Source organism: Schistocerca piceifrons, chromosome 3 (genome assembly GCF_021461385.2).
Source record: "Schistocerca piceifrons isolate TAMUIC-IGC-003096 chromosome 3, iqSchPice1.1, whole genome shotgun sequence".
Lineage (NCBI taxonomy): Eukaryota > Metazoa > Arthropoda > Insecta > Orthoptera > Acrididae > Schistocerca > Schistocerca piceifrons.
Window position 1 is genome coordinate 119,676,282 of NC_060140.1, and position 16,987 is coordinate 119,693,268.

Here is a 16,987-nt window from a genome sequence, read left to right on the forward strand (position 1 = left end):
TACCGTCGAATTTTACAGACAACACGAACCATGGTCAGACAACATCTCCTACGGCGCCTTGATCCTTTCCAGCGAGTCGAATATCTGAATACTTATGTGGTTTCTCGAATGGTGCATATTTCGCAGATCCTGCCCCTACCACTCACGCTCGGACGTCGACTTCAATCAGCACTAGGCTATTTTGTGATGATTGGGTCGCCCCTCAAGGTGCGATACGCAACGCTCACGCTCCCTACGGACAAGGGGGGACTCGGACTTACGAATGTTCACTGCCGAGCGACTGCGTTCCTTCTAGCCACGATGTACAAGCAATGGCGTAGCGGGCGTGATTCCATTACATCCCGCCTACTGCATCTCCTAGTTCCAGCGTCCCTCACACCTCCGGTGGCGGTGGGCAACATTACGCCACATTTTGCTCATGTATCAACATTTATCGTGGAACTTAGTTATATCAGAGACGAGCTTCCGCGCACGAAACCGCCATGCGCGAAGGATTTTTATGTTTGGCTGCTACGACGGATTAGTCGTAATGTCATTGAACTCAAACACCCCAAGTTTCATTGGCCGAAGATTTGGAGACATGTGCACCAAAAATTCCTTCCTACCTTCGTTCGGGCACTGTGGTTCTCTGTCACATGTGGCAAGTTCAACACCAACCAACGACTCCATGCAATTGGACTAGTGGACACTCCACTATGCCCGAAATGTCGCCAAGTGGATGACGACCATCACCGCTTAACTTGTATCGCGGTGGAGGACGTATGGCTCCTAGGAAGACAGATGGTGGCTTGCTACCTCCGTGTGACCGCGCAACATATTACACCTGCTTCCTTCTTACATCCGGAGAGTGACTACTTTCCGGCGACTATATCACAGTCGATCATCTGGGTCAAAGGTTGGACGATCGCGTTCCTCTATGGGGATGCTGCCAAGCCGCGACTCGACTTTTGGTATTTCTTGCAGCAAGCCCACAATGGGGTTCATAGATGGTCACACTATCGGGAAACCTTTGCCAACTATCTTCAGGCAGTCTTCCTCGACCCCCCACGTAGTTGGGATATGCCGAGTGCAGTCGGTGTGCACATTTGACAGCTGATAATGAACCTCCGCTTCTCTCACCGCTCCATATATAATGCACATACTATACCATGAAATGATCTACATGTTCCTTTTAACAGAGTGGTCCTTATGGAATATAAATAAACAAAAACAACATCCATGTATCCCTGTTCCTTTACATTTGTGATTTGTTTTACAATGATTTTTTTTTGTTTTGTTTTTGCAGAGGATGCATTTCATTTAGTGTTTGTGAACTGCCTAATTTTGTATCCAAATAAAAAAATAAAAAAAAGAATGTAACACCTGCAACCCACGTGATGATAATTTGCAAAGTACAACTGTTCCTGACTGAAAGGCAAAGGTCCGAGTTCGAGTCTCGGTCGGGCACACAGTTTTAATCTGCCAGGAAGTTTCATAAGTACATATTCCTCTTACTTATTATTTTGATAAGTCACAGATAAAAACATCTCATGTGAAACACTATGTGCATTTAAAAATAATATTTTTTTAAATTTTGAAGGCAAACAAAAAAATTCTCATTTTACATGTTTTTACTGTTAATAAAAATATTTGTACTAAACGTAAAATGGCATGATATCTATTAATCTGTTCCTCTTTTTGAATTATCCTGCACCATTATCACGTATTTGAAAACAAAATCGCGAACTTGAGGAACGGGATTCTAGTACCTAATGCTGGCTAGCATAGGAAGGAAAGATTGCAGCTTGTTGGGTGGATACGTATGAGAATGTGTTTCATCGCCTGGGAGGGCGAACCGGTTGGGTGTAGGGATGGCGGAATGGATGCTGTAGCATGCCAGGTTTGGAGACGATAAGAGATAGAATAGACTGACGGTTTCTAGTTAGCAGATAGAACAAGATATACAGAGTGTTTCTGTAAGAGCGTACCAAAATTTAACAGGACATAGTGCCCCACGGAACAATTTGAGGAAGGGAACCAGGGGTTGATGATGAGGTTAAGGAATTCTACTACTTAGGCTAGCACTGACAGAAAGGGCATTCCTGGCCAAGAGAAGTCTAGTAGTATCAAGGCTTAGTTTGAGCAAGAAATTTCTGAGGGTATACTTTTGCAGCACAGTATCGTAATGAAATATGAGCTGTGGAAAACACTGACAAGGATAAGGGGTAGGATGATAGGACATATGTTAAGACATGAGGGAATGACCTACATGGTACTAGAGGAACCTGCAGAGGGCAAAAACTGTAGAGGAAGACAGAGATTGAAATACATCCAGAAAATAATTGAGGACGTTTGTTGCGAGCGCTACTCTGAACTGAAGACATTGGCACGGGAGAGGAATTCGTGGCGGGCCGCATCAAACCAGTCAGAAGACTGATGACTCGGAAAAGAAAGTAAAATCAGAGTACTGTGTAGTTTTTTATTTACATTGACACGATGAATGTACCATTTGTACTGTATCTTACAAAATGTGCTGAAACTGACGGGCATCAATCTCAGTGCAAGCATGACATCGGCGAACAAGATTCTGACTCACCCTGATAAATATACCTGGTGCGTTTCTAATCACATTGGTGGCAGCTGCAATTCTGGCAACTAATTCGATCTCCGTATCCACTGGGGGCTCACACACAAGTGACTTTAGATACCCCCATAGCAAATAACCAAGGGTATTAAGGTCACGTGACCTCGCAAGCCATGGAATAGGGCCTCCCCTTCCAATCCAGGGGACCAGGTAATACTTCCCAGTAATCAGGCTCTTTCTCCTCATTTCCTTGCAGGGAATAAGGAATGTACGTGTCAATAAACAGCACAGTACGTGTAGACTTGTACGCATTAATAATCTGGAAAACAGTAATGCTAGACAAAGCGGTAGGGAAGTTTTCTTCCATATCTCCTTAAGCCGGCTTCTCCGAACCCAAGTTCCGTATCTCAAATTGTTCACTGGAACGTTCTCTTGACCTGTTACATTTTTTCCCGCTCTTACGGGAACACGCTGTACAGAGGTGTTCATTTTGGTAAGGAGGGGTGGAATTTGATGAGATGGTAGAACATTCATGTGGAGGAAGGTAAACGGATACGGGAAGCTAGGCGGAGTGCGTGGCGGTCAAAGATTTGGGGAGAGCTCTAAAAATTATGTGGAGCAGATACCCAAGAAACATTCGCGTAAGAGAGGATAGAGCGGATCGATAGTGTATGGGTGCGGATGTAGTAGAGGGTGTTAGAGCCCAGCGGGGAATATGCAGATAGCTCAGCAAGCAGAGCTTTCTCCGTGAAGAGTTAATTACAAACAAGTCACAGTTGCAGTACAAGTATTTAGGCGACTTGCTCCGAACCGACTGGTTCATTCTCAAGCCTGACTTAGTCAGGATACCCTGAGAGTCCCTGATCTTAACGACAAACATCTAAAATTCGCAATACATTCATCACACAGTGACGGTAGATACATGTCACAATATACATATGCCGACTATAGATAGATATTCAGCGATCACAGGCCCTGCAGACCACGCGCTGCTTCCACAAACTGCCTCCATTCCTTCCTGTTTGGTGCCCGGTTCCTCCAGGTGTCTTCAGTTCCCGGGGCTGCTAGGTCCTTCGCCAGGTCGTCCAAGTCAGAATCCTGCGTGGTCCCCCATAGGCCGTTGTCTGTAGCTCCATGCTTCTTGGATCAGCAGATGTTTATGGTCCACGATTTAATTATGTAATGCTTGCGATACTGCGCTCACGATAAGCTGATTACTACGACGCGAACTTGGCACTGGAACGTACGAAGCTGGTTTGCTTATGCAAATACGACCCATGTATCGTGCAGACCTTGTTTTTTGAAATTTGATTGAGTTTAATAACAATTAACGGATTTTTCAGGCGTGCATGAGAATAATATTGCGCGCCATACTATTGAATTAATATGCCGGTTCAGAATTAGAGACACACGCAAGTGGTAAATAAATAGTCTTACACTTGTTTAGTTTACCTTCATTATTCTTGCGGAAGTTTTATATAATGCACTGTTTTCATTTCTCTGTCCGTAATTTTCTCCGTTGACTGTCATTCTCAAATGAGTCATGTGTTCATATTGTGAAAATCCCTGGTGAGCTCTCGCCTTTGAAGCTATATTGGAAGCTAGACAAAGAAGTAGTGCTGAGTTAATGAGACGTAAATGTGTCTAGTGGTCTGGACGTTCGTAAGAAAAATGTAGAAGTTCTTTGTATGGAGGAGGGATAGACCCGGGCACAGTAGCAGATGGGGAGATTCGCTGTGCCACACTTCAGGTAGAAACGGCACAGTTCTTATCTGTGCACCCACAGAACACGTACACTGCTGAGGAATTGGATAATGTAACTGGCGAGCTCGAGTAGCTATTTTCTTTCTCTTATTGTGTATGTTTTCAGCTTTCTGACTAGTTTGATACGGTCTCTGACTGTTTCTCTTCCTGTGCCAATCTCTTCATCAAACAGTATCACTTACACACAGTTTCGGCAGTTATATATTGTGAGGACTCTAGCATCTGTCTTTCTGTAAGATTTTTTACGATACTACAATCTCTTGTAAAAGGCACACAGAGGTGACAAAGTCATGGGTTAGCGACATGCACATATACAGATAGTAATATTATCTCGTACACAAGATACAAAAGGGCACCGATTTGGCTTAGCTGTCATTTCGAATCAGGTGATTAATGTGAAACGATTTTGAAGTGATTATGGCCATACAACGGGAATTAATAGACTTTGAACGCGGATTGGCAGTTGGAGCTAGACGCATGGGACATATTCTTTCGGAAATCGTTAGGGAATTCAATATTCCGAGATCCACAGTGCCAAGAATGAGCCGAGAATACGAAATTTCATGCCATTATCTCTCACCACATAAAACGCAGCCGTCGACGGGCTTCACTTAACGACCCAGAGCAGTGGCGTCTGTGTAGAGTTGTCAGTGTTAACAGACAAGCAAAACTGCCTGAAATAACAGCAGAAATCAGTGTGGGTCGTGCGGCGAAGGCATCCGTTAGAATAGCGCGGCAAAACCTGGCAGCAGACCACCGATGTGGGTTCCTTCGCTAACAGCACGATATCGCCTGCAGCACCTTCCCTGGGCGCTTGACCGTATCGATTGGACGCTAGACCACTGGAAAACTGTGGCCTGGTCAGATGAGACCAGATTTCAGTTGCTAATAGCTGATGGTAGGGTTCGAACGTGGCGCCGACCGTACGAAGCCATCTGCTCAGGTTGTCAGCAAGCCACCGAACAAGCTGATGGTGGATCCATAACATTGTGGGCTGTGTTTACATTGACTAAACCCATCACTGGCTGGAAGTGGTTATGTACAGTCACTTGAAGACCATTTGCAGCCATTCATGGATTTCTTGTTTCAAAACATCTATAAAATATTTATGGATGACAATGCACCATGTCACCGGTTCGCAGTGGTTCTTGATTGGTTTGAAGAACATTTTCGTGCGGGTGATTTGGCCACCCACGTCGCTCGACAGTAATCCCATTGAACACTTATGGGACGTAATCGAGAGCTCAGTTCGTGCACGAAGCGCTGCACGGGCAACATTTTCGCAGTTATGGGCGGCTATTGAGGCAGCATTGCTCAGTATTTCTGCAGGGGACTTCCAGCGACTTACCGAAGTCACGCCACCTCGACTTGCCGCACTACGCCGGACAAAAGAGATCCGACACGATATCAGCAGGTATCGCAAGTCTTTTGTCACGTGAGCGTATTCCCTAACGTCTTACACAGAGAGGAGACCGGGGCTCATTTAAACTGACTTATTTTTGGAAATTTTTAATTTTTTTGGTGGGGTTCATAGCGTTTAAAATTGTTCAGTACCATTCTACGTTTATTAAAGTATAACTTGGAACATAGACTTCTAACTTGAAATAACCTTTAAGAGTGCAAAACAATTTAATATAGGCTCAAGTTGAGTGCGTAAAGGTGCATCGGTGTCTTGTACGCTCTTTAATCCTACAACTTCTCTTATGTTCTTCTATTCTTACAGTCCACTCCTGGTTGTTGTACGTATTACACATTGTCCGCCTTTCTCTACAGCTCTTTCTGAGCGTTTCAACATCTTGTACCATTGTATATTGTCGAACGTTTTTCGAATGGGTTCTGAAGATCTGGACTTTTCACGTGTCGCAGTGTCGAAAAAGAACACACTTTCGCTGTCCGTCCAAAAGGTTCCGAGACTAATTTCATTCCTGGCGTATAAGCGGCTTCAGTGCACTACTGTGTGAACTTGAACTGGCGACGTTAAATAACAGATGTGCATTCCCTCAGTGGTGAGCAGGCATTGTTAAGTAGTGGACGTGCGGTTGTAGTGTGTCAGCACTGTAGTGTCACAAATCGTGATGGAGTATCATCTCTAGATGAAGTGTTTGTAACATTCTCCAGAATATCTGGAAAAAGAGAATGGTTTGTGCAAGGTTTGTACAGTATATCTTGATTACCAAACAAAAACAACAACTCATGGACGCCTGACGCGACTTGATTTAAACATTTTCTTGAAAAAAATAACATCACAGGGGACGAGACTTGGCATACTGAGTACGAATCTACCACAGAAGAACAAAGCGTAGAACGGTGTAAGACAGTGTAATGCCACTTCCTCGTACGAAAAATGAAAAAAGAAAAAATTGCAACCAATACCCCAAAAATTTCCCCAAAACAAGTTCTAAATTCCATGGAAAGTGAACAAGTAAGCAAAGTTCCATTTAACCCTATTTTTTTGATAATAACCAGTAACTGAAACAAGAACCTTATACTTAGTAATTTATCAACTTACAAAAGAAAGATAGAATCTCAGTAAACTCAAACTCAAAATACTAGTAAATCGCAAAATAATTATAATTAAAATTAGCAAAGTAGAACCAACGATCTAAAAGAATACTTCGTGTGAGCACTCTTTGAGAGTCGTGAGTAATGGCTAAGGAAAATTTGATCGATCGTTATTACGTTACGAGAGTTAGCAGAAGTTGGTCAGACTTGTTTGAATATTCGTATATGTAGGTGCGGTTAGACTGTTTTTTGAGGATTGATAATTGCGATCTACTATGACGCAGTGAAACGAAACATTGACTTCAACTATAACATCGTTTAGAATTCAGATAGAGGACTACCTGATATTAGACTGAAGTGAACCTTTTAGTTAGATAACTCGAACTCAACTCTAGTTAGGCATTGAACAGTGATAGACAATTAACTTCATTCGTAATTGCAAATGGACTCTGGAACTTGGCAATAGTTTTAAAGCAGATAATTTATAAATTCCCCCACCACCACCTGTGAAAGCTTCTTCCTCACAGCCTTGTTAGGAAGTGATTGTTATTGTGAAATAAACCACCCTTTCGTACCAATTTACGCACTTGTGATTCCAAATTACAAAATTGTATAGAGACATAACTGTGATCTTTTGCGTGCTACGATAATATTTGACTGAAGCGGTCGGCGCATACATAGAAACTCTTCGACGTTAGGAAGCAATCGCAATGTTACGATTTATTAGAGATTTGAAATTTCAACCAAACTATGGGGAAGTTGGTGTCGGTGGAACTGAATTGAATTTATCATTAATATTTTAATAGCAACTGTTAAACCATTGAATATAAACGAGTTAATTACTACGAGTAGCGTAATATTGGTCACAATTGGTGAAGTAAATATCACGCACACGTCGACAGTTCAGTTCAGCACTGTTTTTTGTAACGTCGGCTTTACCTACTAACAGTAACATCGCTCTACCGACTATCACCGAGTTTTAGCCAGGGCCGATCAATACTAATCCACCAACGACCAACTAGAAAAACCGGTGACATTACAGAAGTTTACATGAAGGGCCAACGCTTTGACGACATAGCTGACATACACTGTCCAGTCACGGTAATCGACGTGACCACCTGTCAAAAGCCTGAATAATCACGTTTTGCGGCGCAGACTGCTGCACGACGTGCAGAAAAAAGAGTCAATGAAGTCCTGGAAGGTGCCAACATGGATGTGGAGACCTGCCGACTCCAGCGCCGTCGCCAGCTGCACTAGGTTTCTCGGTTGAGGATCCAGGGGGCGAACAGCCCGATCGAGGTGGTCTCAGACATTCTAGACTGCGTTTAAATCCAGGAAATTCGGCGAAGTGGGGAGTGCGCAAACTCATCCTGGTGCTCTTCGAATCACGCACGTACATTGTGAGCTCCGTGACACTTTGCATTGTCCTGCTGGTAGATGCCATCGTGCGGAGGAAAAACGAAATGGAGATGGGAGTGGATATGATCCCCAAGAGTAGATGAATGCTTATGTCGATCCATTGTGACTTCCAGAACGACGAGATCAGACAGGGGAATGCCACGAAAACATTCACCTGACCTCAACGCTCCCTTCTCCGGCATGGACCATTCCACGATTGTTGCAGTGTCTTTGCTTTCAGACGTTTTACCTTGAACACACCAACCGCCTTCTGTCTGATGGAGCATAAATAGTGATTCATCTGGAAAAGCCACCTATCGCCGATGGCTGGACGTCCAGTAGCGTTCGTCGGCGCTGAAAAGCAGACAGCGTGGGCTCATTAACAAGGCGCCTGCTGCAAAGATCCATACGCAGCAGCGTTCGCGCAGTAGTCGTTGAGGAGACACTGTTAGTATCTTCTTGGTACATCTGGGCAGTCAGGTGCTCAAAAGTTGCACGTCTGTTCGTTGGTACGCATCTCCGAAACCGTCCTTCACCCTGTTCATTGTAGTGAACCACAGGCTGTTAATAATATATCTACGGCCCGTGGTTCGCTCTAGTTACGTCGGCGCTGCTTTTGCATAGCGCCATTTTGCCATGCACGGTGACTTTAACCAGGGTGGCATGCAAACAGCTGACAAACTTAGTTGTCTCGGAAATGCTTCCACCCTTGTGCCGAAAGCCAATGACCATGCCCATGCTCCGTTTGCGTATTACCACGACTGCACTGTTTTCCTTTCCGCGTCCCACCCCCCCCCCCCCTCCATCGAAACGCTTCATATACCCTCCACCAATAGTCTTTCCACCAATATTCATTGACGTTGAACAGAAGCGGTGGTCATACAATGCGACTCATGCGAAGTGCAAGTTAAACAACGTCCCGAACATAAACTTCTATGGCAGTTTCACATGCTTGTATGAACGTTCTGGGTATTTACTCAAGTGAGGGGTGACTGTTTGAGCCGTGCTGTGGCTCTCGTTGGTGCTGCTTGTACGTTTTCGTCCTCTGTTGAGGCCAGACCTTATCGTTTGGCTGACATGTTTACGGTTGTTTGTCCTCTTCTCGTGTTGACTGGCGCCGCTTGTTTTTGCAAGCGTTGCCTATGCGCCAATGGCAGCAGCGGTGGTTATCGATATGCAGTACTGTGGCCCCATCTTTGGGGCGACGTCGTTGTTCTTCCGGGTCGTGTCAGTGTGCAGTTCGGTTGGGGACTCAGGAGTAGCCAAGTCCCCACAATGTGAGAACATACCGGGACTGCTGGCGGCGCACGTAGACTGCTGGATCGAAGGCCTGTGGTCACGAGAGTGCACGACCTCGTCGTAAACCGTACACTACAAGCTTTAAGTTGAGGGCAGTTGTTCAGGGATAGGAACGATCATCTGAAGTTAAGAACTCCATTTGGACACGTGTTCTATTCCGAATGCTTTCCAAGACAGAACACATTTAATGCGCATTGTTATTCATTTTCTGTATTATTCAATACCTTGTCATGTTTACACATGTACACAAGCGCTACATTTAGTACACATTGCAGCGCGTTGTATGTAAAATGGGTACAAGTTTTGCGGCATCGCATTTTCCCCATACACGTGTTCGTGGGACGCTGATACTAGGAGAAAGTCGCCGTTTGCTGGTAGCACGACTACATTACACCAACTCAACAGTGTGTTGTTGTTCCTGTACATGTTTTTGAACTACTTGTTCAGAAGAAAAATCGGAACTTGGACTAAGACCTGTTTCACGCAGTGTGCTAGAAACTACAGTAAAAATTCCGTCATCAGGAATTCGACGTTTCGGAAAACACCGACACTATTCTTCGACATTCGCAGGATCACTACCATCGCAGAAGCCGTTAACTTAGACTATATCTGCATGTTCTTCATTAGTGTTGATATGTGGCACTTCAGCCTGCACAAACACAACTATCCAATGCTTCTTTTCGATACACTCTCTGTTCCTCGCGCTAGTTCATTCACAACACACCATAGACAACGGATTGATGAACTGTCTTGTTTAGTGATAAAAAGAAGTCCCGAGGAGTCAGGCTGAAAGCAACACGGTGCGTTGGGCTGAACTAAAACACACACGTGTGCGCCACGAGCCCCAAAACTACTTCTTCCGCTTTCTGTTGATGCTAATCTGTCTGTATGTTTCTGAGGCAAGGATCACTGGACCCTATCGTGAGCTTATACAATGAGGTGTGGGATATGCACGTATGCAGATGGTGGTAGTATCGCGTACATAAGGTATAATAGGGGAGTGCAGGTATAAAAAGGCCTGTAATAATGGTGAATTCAAACATGGCAGAGAGAGTGGGACGCATCCGACAAGGGTCGCCGAGTATAATTTCCTTCCTAACGTACGCGAAAGATTACAACTCAAACATGTCGACCCAAGCCGGGGATGGTCCATTTCCTGACAGGTCACGGGCTATACCAGGTACATTTAAACCGCATGGGACTAACGATGGAATATGCGTTTGTGGAGAAACTGGGACAGCAGAACATGTCACACTGCTGTGCACCACGCTAGCACAACTGAGATTAAACAGAACGACAGTGTCATCACCGAAATAATACGTAATCCCGAAGATTGGAACATAATAAATAGCGTAGCCGATATTGTATAGAACACGCTGCATGAAGAATACAAGCGCCAAAACCCATATGGAAGGAGGTGTAGACAAGCACAAACAACACAGCAAACCACTTGGTAGGACACACACACTACCACAGATTCCGAAACCGAGGAACGAACCAACACACTAAGTGAATATGATTCAGAAATGATCAACACGTAAGGGACCCAAACCAACAACGCATGACACTGCATGTCACAACAGTAACAAACAACACAACAGGCAGTAAAAATAATAAAAAAAACACCGACACCACATACTAAGACTCTAGTAATAACCTAACGTCGCTTAGGAGGAGAAGGCTCGAAGAACTTTTATTCCGAGGCTCCTACGACATATTGCATAGTGTTTAAGGTATACTGCACACAAGCAGTAAAGTGTTGTTCGTCTTATTATGCGTAGACAGAAGTATATTCTCGTCTCTATTTAAAGCTACGATGAATTAATTTTGTACATCGAATGTATTTTCTGTATGAAGATGTATAAAACTAGAAATGTAATGTATTAAATTATTTAAGGGATAATGCATTGAAGTAGGAATGAACTACATTCCTTTTCTACTAACAATTTTACAAACATAAGTGTATTTCTCATGTAAAACTAAAATTCATGTATTCCCTGTATCAAATGCTCAGTTAGTACACTCCTGGAAATTGAAATAAGAACACCGTGAATTCATTGTCCCAGGAAGGGGAAACTTTATTGACACATTCCTGGGGTCAGATACATCACATGATCACACTGACAGAACCACAGGCACATAGACACAGGCAACAGAGCATGCACAATGTCGGCACTAGTACAGTGTATATCCACCTTTCGCAGCAATGCAAGCTGCTATTCTCCCATGGAGACGATCGTAGAGATGCTGGATGTAGTCCTGTGGAACGGCTTGCCATGCCATTTCCACCTGGCGCCTCAGTTGGACCAGCGTTCGTGCTGGACGTGCAGACCGCGTGAGACGACGCTTCATCCAGTCCCAAACATGCTCAATGGGGGACAGATCCGGAGATCTTGCTGGCCAGGGTAGTTGACTTACACCTTCTAGAGCACGTTGGGTGGCACGGGATACATGCGGATGTGCATTGTCCTGTTGGAACAGCAAATTCCCTTGCCGGTCTAGGAATGGTAGAACGATGGGTTCGATGACGGTTTGGATGTACCGTGCACTATTCAGTGTCCCCTCGACGATCACCAGTGGTGTACGGCCAGTGTAGGAGATCGCTCCCCACACCATGATGCCGGGTGTTGGCCCTGTGTGCCTTGGTCGTATGCAGTCCTGATTGTGGCGCTCACCTGCACGGCGCCAAACACGCATACGACCATCATTGGCACCAAGGCAGAAGCGACTGTCATCGCTGAAGACGACACGTCTCCATTCGTCCCTCCATTCACGCCTGTCGCGACACCACTGGAGGCGGGCTGCGCGATGTTGGGGCGTGAGCGGAAGACGGCCTAACGGTGTGCGGGACAGTAGCCCAGCTTCATGGAGACGGTTGCGAATGGTCCTCGCCGATACCCCAGGAGCAACAGTGTCCCTAATTTGCTGGGAAGTGGCGGTGCGGTCCCCTACGGCACTGCGTAGGATCCTACGGTCTTGGCGTGCATCCGTGCGTCGCTGCGGTCCGGTCCCAGGTCGATGGGCACGTGCACCTTCCGCCGACCACTGGCGACAACATCGATGTACTGTGGAGACCTCACGCCCCACGTGTTGAGCAATTCGGCGGTACGTCCACCCGGCCTCCCGCATGCCCACTATACGCCCTCGCTCAAAGTCCGTCAACTGCACATACGGTTCACGTCCACGCTGTCGCGGCATGCTACCAGTGTTAAAGACTGCGAAGGAGCTCCGTATGCCACGGCAAACTGGCTGACACTGACGGCGGCGGTGCACAAATGCTGCGCAGCTAGCGCCATTCGACGGCCAACACCGCGGTTCCTGATGTGTCCGCTGTGCCGTGCGTGTGATCATTGCTTGTACAGCCCTCTCGCAGTGTCCGGAGCAAGTATGGTGGGTCTGACACACCGGTGTCAATGTGTTCTTTTTTCCATTTCCAGGAGTGTATTTAGTCTGTATAATACCAGGTGTATGTATCTAAGGTATCACATAGAACATACCGCAATAGGACAAACAAACAGCTGCTGAATATCATATAGTGTCCTGACTTGCAACACTCCCAGTAATATAGGAATACACACAAACACACTAAACGTACATAATCACAAACCATTTCAGATGAGAATAGCTCGAAGTTCTATCGAGACCTTCTCACCCGAAATAGGTAGAAACAAGCTATTACCAACCAACATGCTACATAGGCTATATTACACATCCAGATACAGTATACATATTGCAAATTATTTTGACCACACTCATTGTATTACATTTTTATTTTTATTTTTGCTTGACATCTGCATTGTATTAATTATATTCTCATCAACTAGGCAGAAACAAATTATGTGGAATCATTTTAACAATTGTTAAGCACTCAATTCGCTGTAACGTTAGATCAATTTTTATGTATCATGTTATTTATATTATTAAAAAAAGCATTAACAACTGTATAAAATAACATTGAAATAATGAGAAGTGTTTGCTGTTGTGTTTAGAAGCATCCGACCTACCTTACATTTCAAGGCGGTGGGTTACTCTGTATTGTTTGTGAAATAAATAAATAAGTGCATTGGCGGAGATGTCACTTTTGCTCAGATGATTGATGTGAAAAGGTTTCCGACGTGATTGTGGTCGCATGACGGGACTTAACGGACTTCGAATGCGAAATGGTTGTTGGGGCTAGACGCATGGGACAATCCATTTCGGAAATCGTTAGGTAATTCAACATTCAACGATCCACAGTGTCAACAGTGTGTCGAGAATACCAAATTTCAGGAATCACTTCTCACCACGGACAACGAAGTGTCCGATGGTCTTGGTTTATTACAGAGAGCAACGGCGGAATGAGATTTTCACTCTGCAGCGGAGTGTGCGCTGATATGAAACTTCCTGGCAGATTAAAACTGTGTGCCGGACCGAGACTCGAACTCGGGACCTTTGCCTTTCCCGGGCAAGTGCTCTACCAACTGAGCTACCCCAGCACGACTCACGCCCCGTCCTCAGAGCTTTAGTTCTGCCAGTACCTCGTCTCATACCTTCCAAACTTTACAGAAGCTTTGCCGCAAACCTTGCAGAAATAGCACTCCTGAAAGAAAGGATATTGCGGAGACATAGCTTAGCCACAGCCTTGGAGATGTTTCCAGAATGAGATTTCCACTCTGCAGCGGAGTGTGAGCTGATATGAAACGTCCTGGCGGATTAAAACTGTGTGCCGGACCGAGACTCGAACTCGGGACCTTTGCCTTTCGCGGGCAAGTGCTCTACCACATGCTCGCGAGAGGCAAAGGTCCCGAGTTCGAGTCTCGGTCCGGCACACAGTTTTAATCTGCCAGGAAGTTTCAGAGAGCAACGGCATTGCGTAGAGTTGTCAGCGCTAACAGACAAGCAATAGTGCTTGAAATAACCATAGAAATCAATGTGGACCAAACGACGAACGTATGTGTCACGCCGTTGCGGCAAAATTTAGTTAGTGGACTGTGGCAGCTGACGACCAATGCGAGTGTCTTTGCTAACAGCACGACACCGCCTGCAGCGCCTGTCCTGGGCTCGTGACCACATCAGTTGGACCCTACACTACAGGAAAACCGTGGCCTAGTCAGACGAGTCCCAATATCAGTCGGTAAGAGCTGATAGCAGGGTTCGAGTGTGACGTGAAACACACGAATCCGTGTACCCAAGTTGTCAACAAGACACTGTCGGAACTGGTGGTGGCTCCGTAATGGTGTAGGCTGTGTGTACGTGGAATGGACTGGGTCCTCTGGTCCAACTGAACCGATCACTGACCGGAAATGATTATGTTCGGCTATTTGGAGTCCGTTTGCAGCCATTCATAGATTTCATGTGGCCAAACAACAATGGATTTCTTGTGGATGACAATGCACCACGTCACCGGACGACAACTTATCGCGACTGATTTGAAGAACATTCTGGACAATTCGTGCGAATGATTTGGCCACCCACAGTTTCCGAGATGAATCCAATCTGATATTTATGGAACATAATCGAGAGGTCAATTTGTACAGAAAATCCTGCACCGGAACAGTTTCGCAATTATAGAGGCTATAGAGGCAGCATGGCTGCAGAGGACTTGCACCGACTATTTGGTCCATGCCACGTCGAGTTGCTACACTATGCCGGCCCAAACGAGGTCCGACGCGATAGTCGGAGATACCCCATGACTTTTGTCACCTCATTGTAGATAAACACAAAATGTGGCAGTAATGAATCTACCCAGTCCAATTGTTCTGCTTTAGCAATCACCCAGAAGGACGCCAAACTACTGTTTTGCTTTAGTAACCATCCAGAAGTACGCCAAACAACATTGCTTTGCACCGTAACACTTCGATGTCATCCGCACAACGTATGTACACACTGTAAGAATAAAATGTCTACAAGATGCGGACATTCGTGGCACATCGTCGTATTGGCAGTGCGAAGTGTTTTGATTCGAGCGATCATACTAATACCACCCTTCAAGATGGCCCTTTTTCGGAGGATGCTGGGAGCGAAAGTTTGCGATCGGCTTCTGGGACAAGGGGCATACTCTGCCTCCTCCCCCTTCTCCCCCCCCCCACCCCGTTCTCCAGGGACAGCCACCTTGTAGCTTGTAAAATAAAGTAACATGCAATCGCTCTATGCGTAGCACAAGTGATAGCCGCTAGAAGTACGAGTTACAGACATTTCGCTCAATTTTGTGGTTCAAATGGCTCTGAGCACTGTCGGACTTAACTTCTGAGGTCATCAGTCCCCTAGAACTTAGAACTACTTAAACCTAAGTAACCAACGAACATCACACACATCCATGCCCCAGGCAGAATTCGAACTTGCGACTCTAGCGGTCGCGTGGTTCCAGACTGTAGCGCCTAGAACCGCTCCTCAGTTTTGTGAACAGTGGTAATAATCACTAAGCAAAATATCGCAAATGAATCAAGACTATTTCCTCAGTGACTCCTCATTGCTACGGAGCATAGTACGAGAGTGATTCAAACGAAAACGTTAAATTTGTAATAACAAATGGAAATTTCGCGTCGTTATCCTGTAAGTTGGTAAGCGTGTTACAAACAGCGTGCAGAATGGCCTGCATGTGGCAGCATAGTGCAGATGAACACATACCGTCACAGTATCAGTATAAAGATGGCTGCCCCACTTGCGATTTGCACCAGGGAAGAACAGCGTTCTGTAATTCGGCTTTTGCTTAGTGAAGGTGTGAAACCTATAGAAATTCATCGTTGAATGAAGGTTCAGTACAGTGATGCATGTTTGTCACAGCAGCACGTCTACGAATGGAACAGGAAGTTCGCAAATGGCGTGACTTCAGTGGAAGATGCTCCTCGTCCAGGTCAGCAGCAGCAGCAGCAGTTGAAGCCATAGTGAAGGAAAACCGCCGAGTGACACTGAACGACATTGCAGCATGTTTACAGATTAGTCAGGGATCAGCACACCACATTGTGCATGATGTACTCCAGTTTCACAAAGTGTCTGCAAGATGGGTGCCACGGCACTGACTCCTGAAATGAGAGAACGACATGTTGATGCTTGTGAAGAACTTCTTAACTTCTTCGGCGCTTTGAACGAGAAGGTCGTGGCTTCCTTGCGCGAATCGTTACTGGGGACGAAACCTGGGTTCACTTCCACCAACCGGAAACGAAGAGAGCGAGCAAGGGATGGCGCCATTTCTCATCACCAAAACCAAAGAAGTTTCGAGCAGAATCATCAGCAGGGAAGGTTATGCTGACTCTCTTTTGGGACGAAAAAGGCGTCATTTTGGAGCATTACATGCCTAGAGGGACCACTGTCACCAGTGCAGCATACGCAGATCTCCTAAAAAATCATCTGCGGTCTGCAATCAAATCAAAGCGACATGGATTGCTGTCAGCAAGTGTCCTTTTGCAACATGACAATGTAAGGCCCCACACTGCCCGTACAACAGTTGTGACAATCACACACCTGCATTTTGAGTGTCTTCCT

General features: G+C 45.5%; 1 non-coding gene across 1 annotated transcript; it reads right to left on the minus strand.

The window, feature by feature from the left end:
- Positions 1-13,927: 13,927 nt before the first annotated feature.
- On the minus strand, positions 13,928-14,002 carry Trnas-gga. The gene has a single exon. It is a non-coding gene; the product is annotated as a tRNA-Ser (tRNA).
- Positions 14,003-16,987: the final 2,985 nt, after the last annotated feature.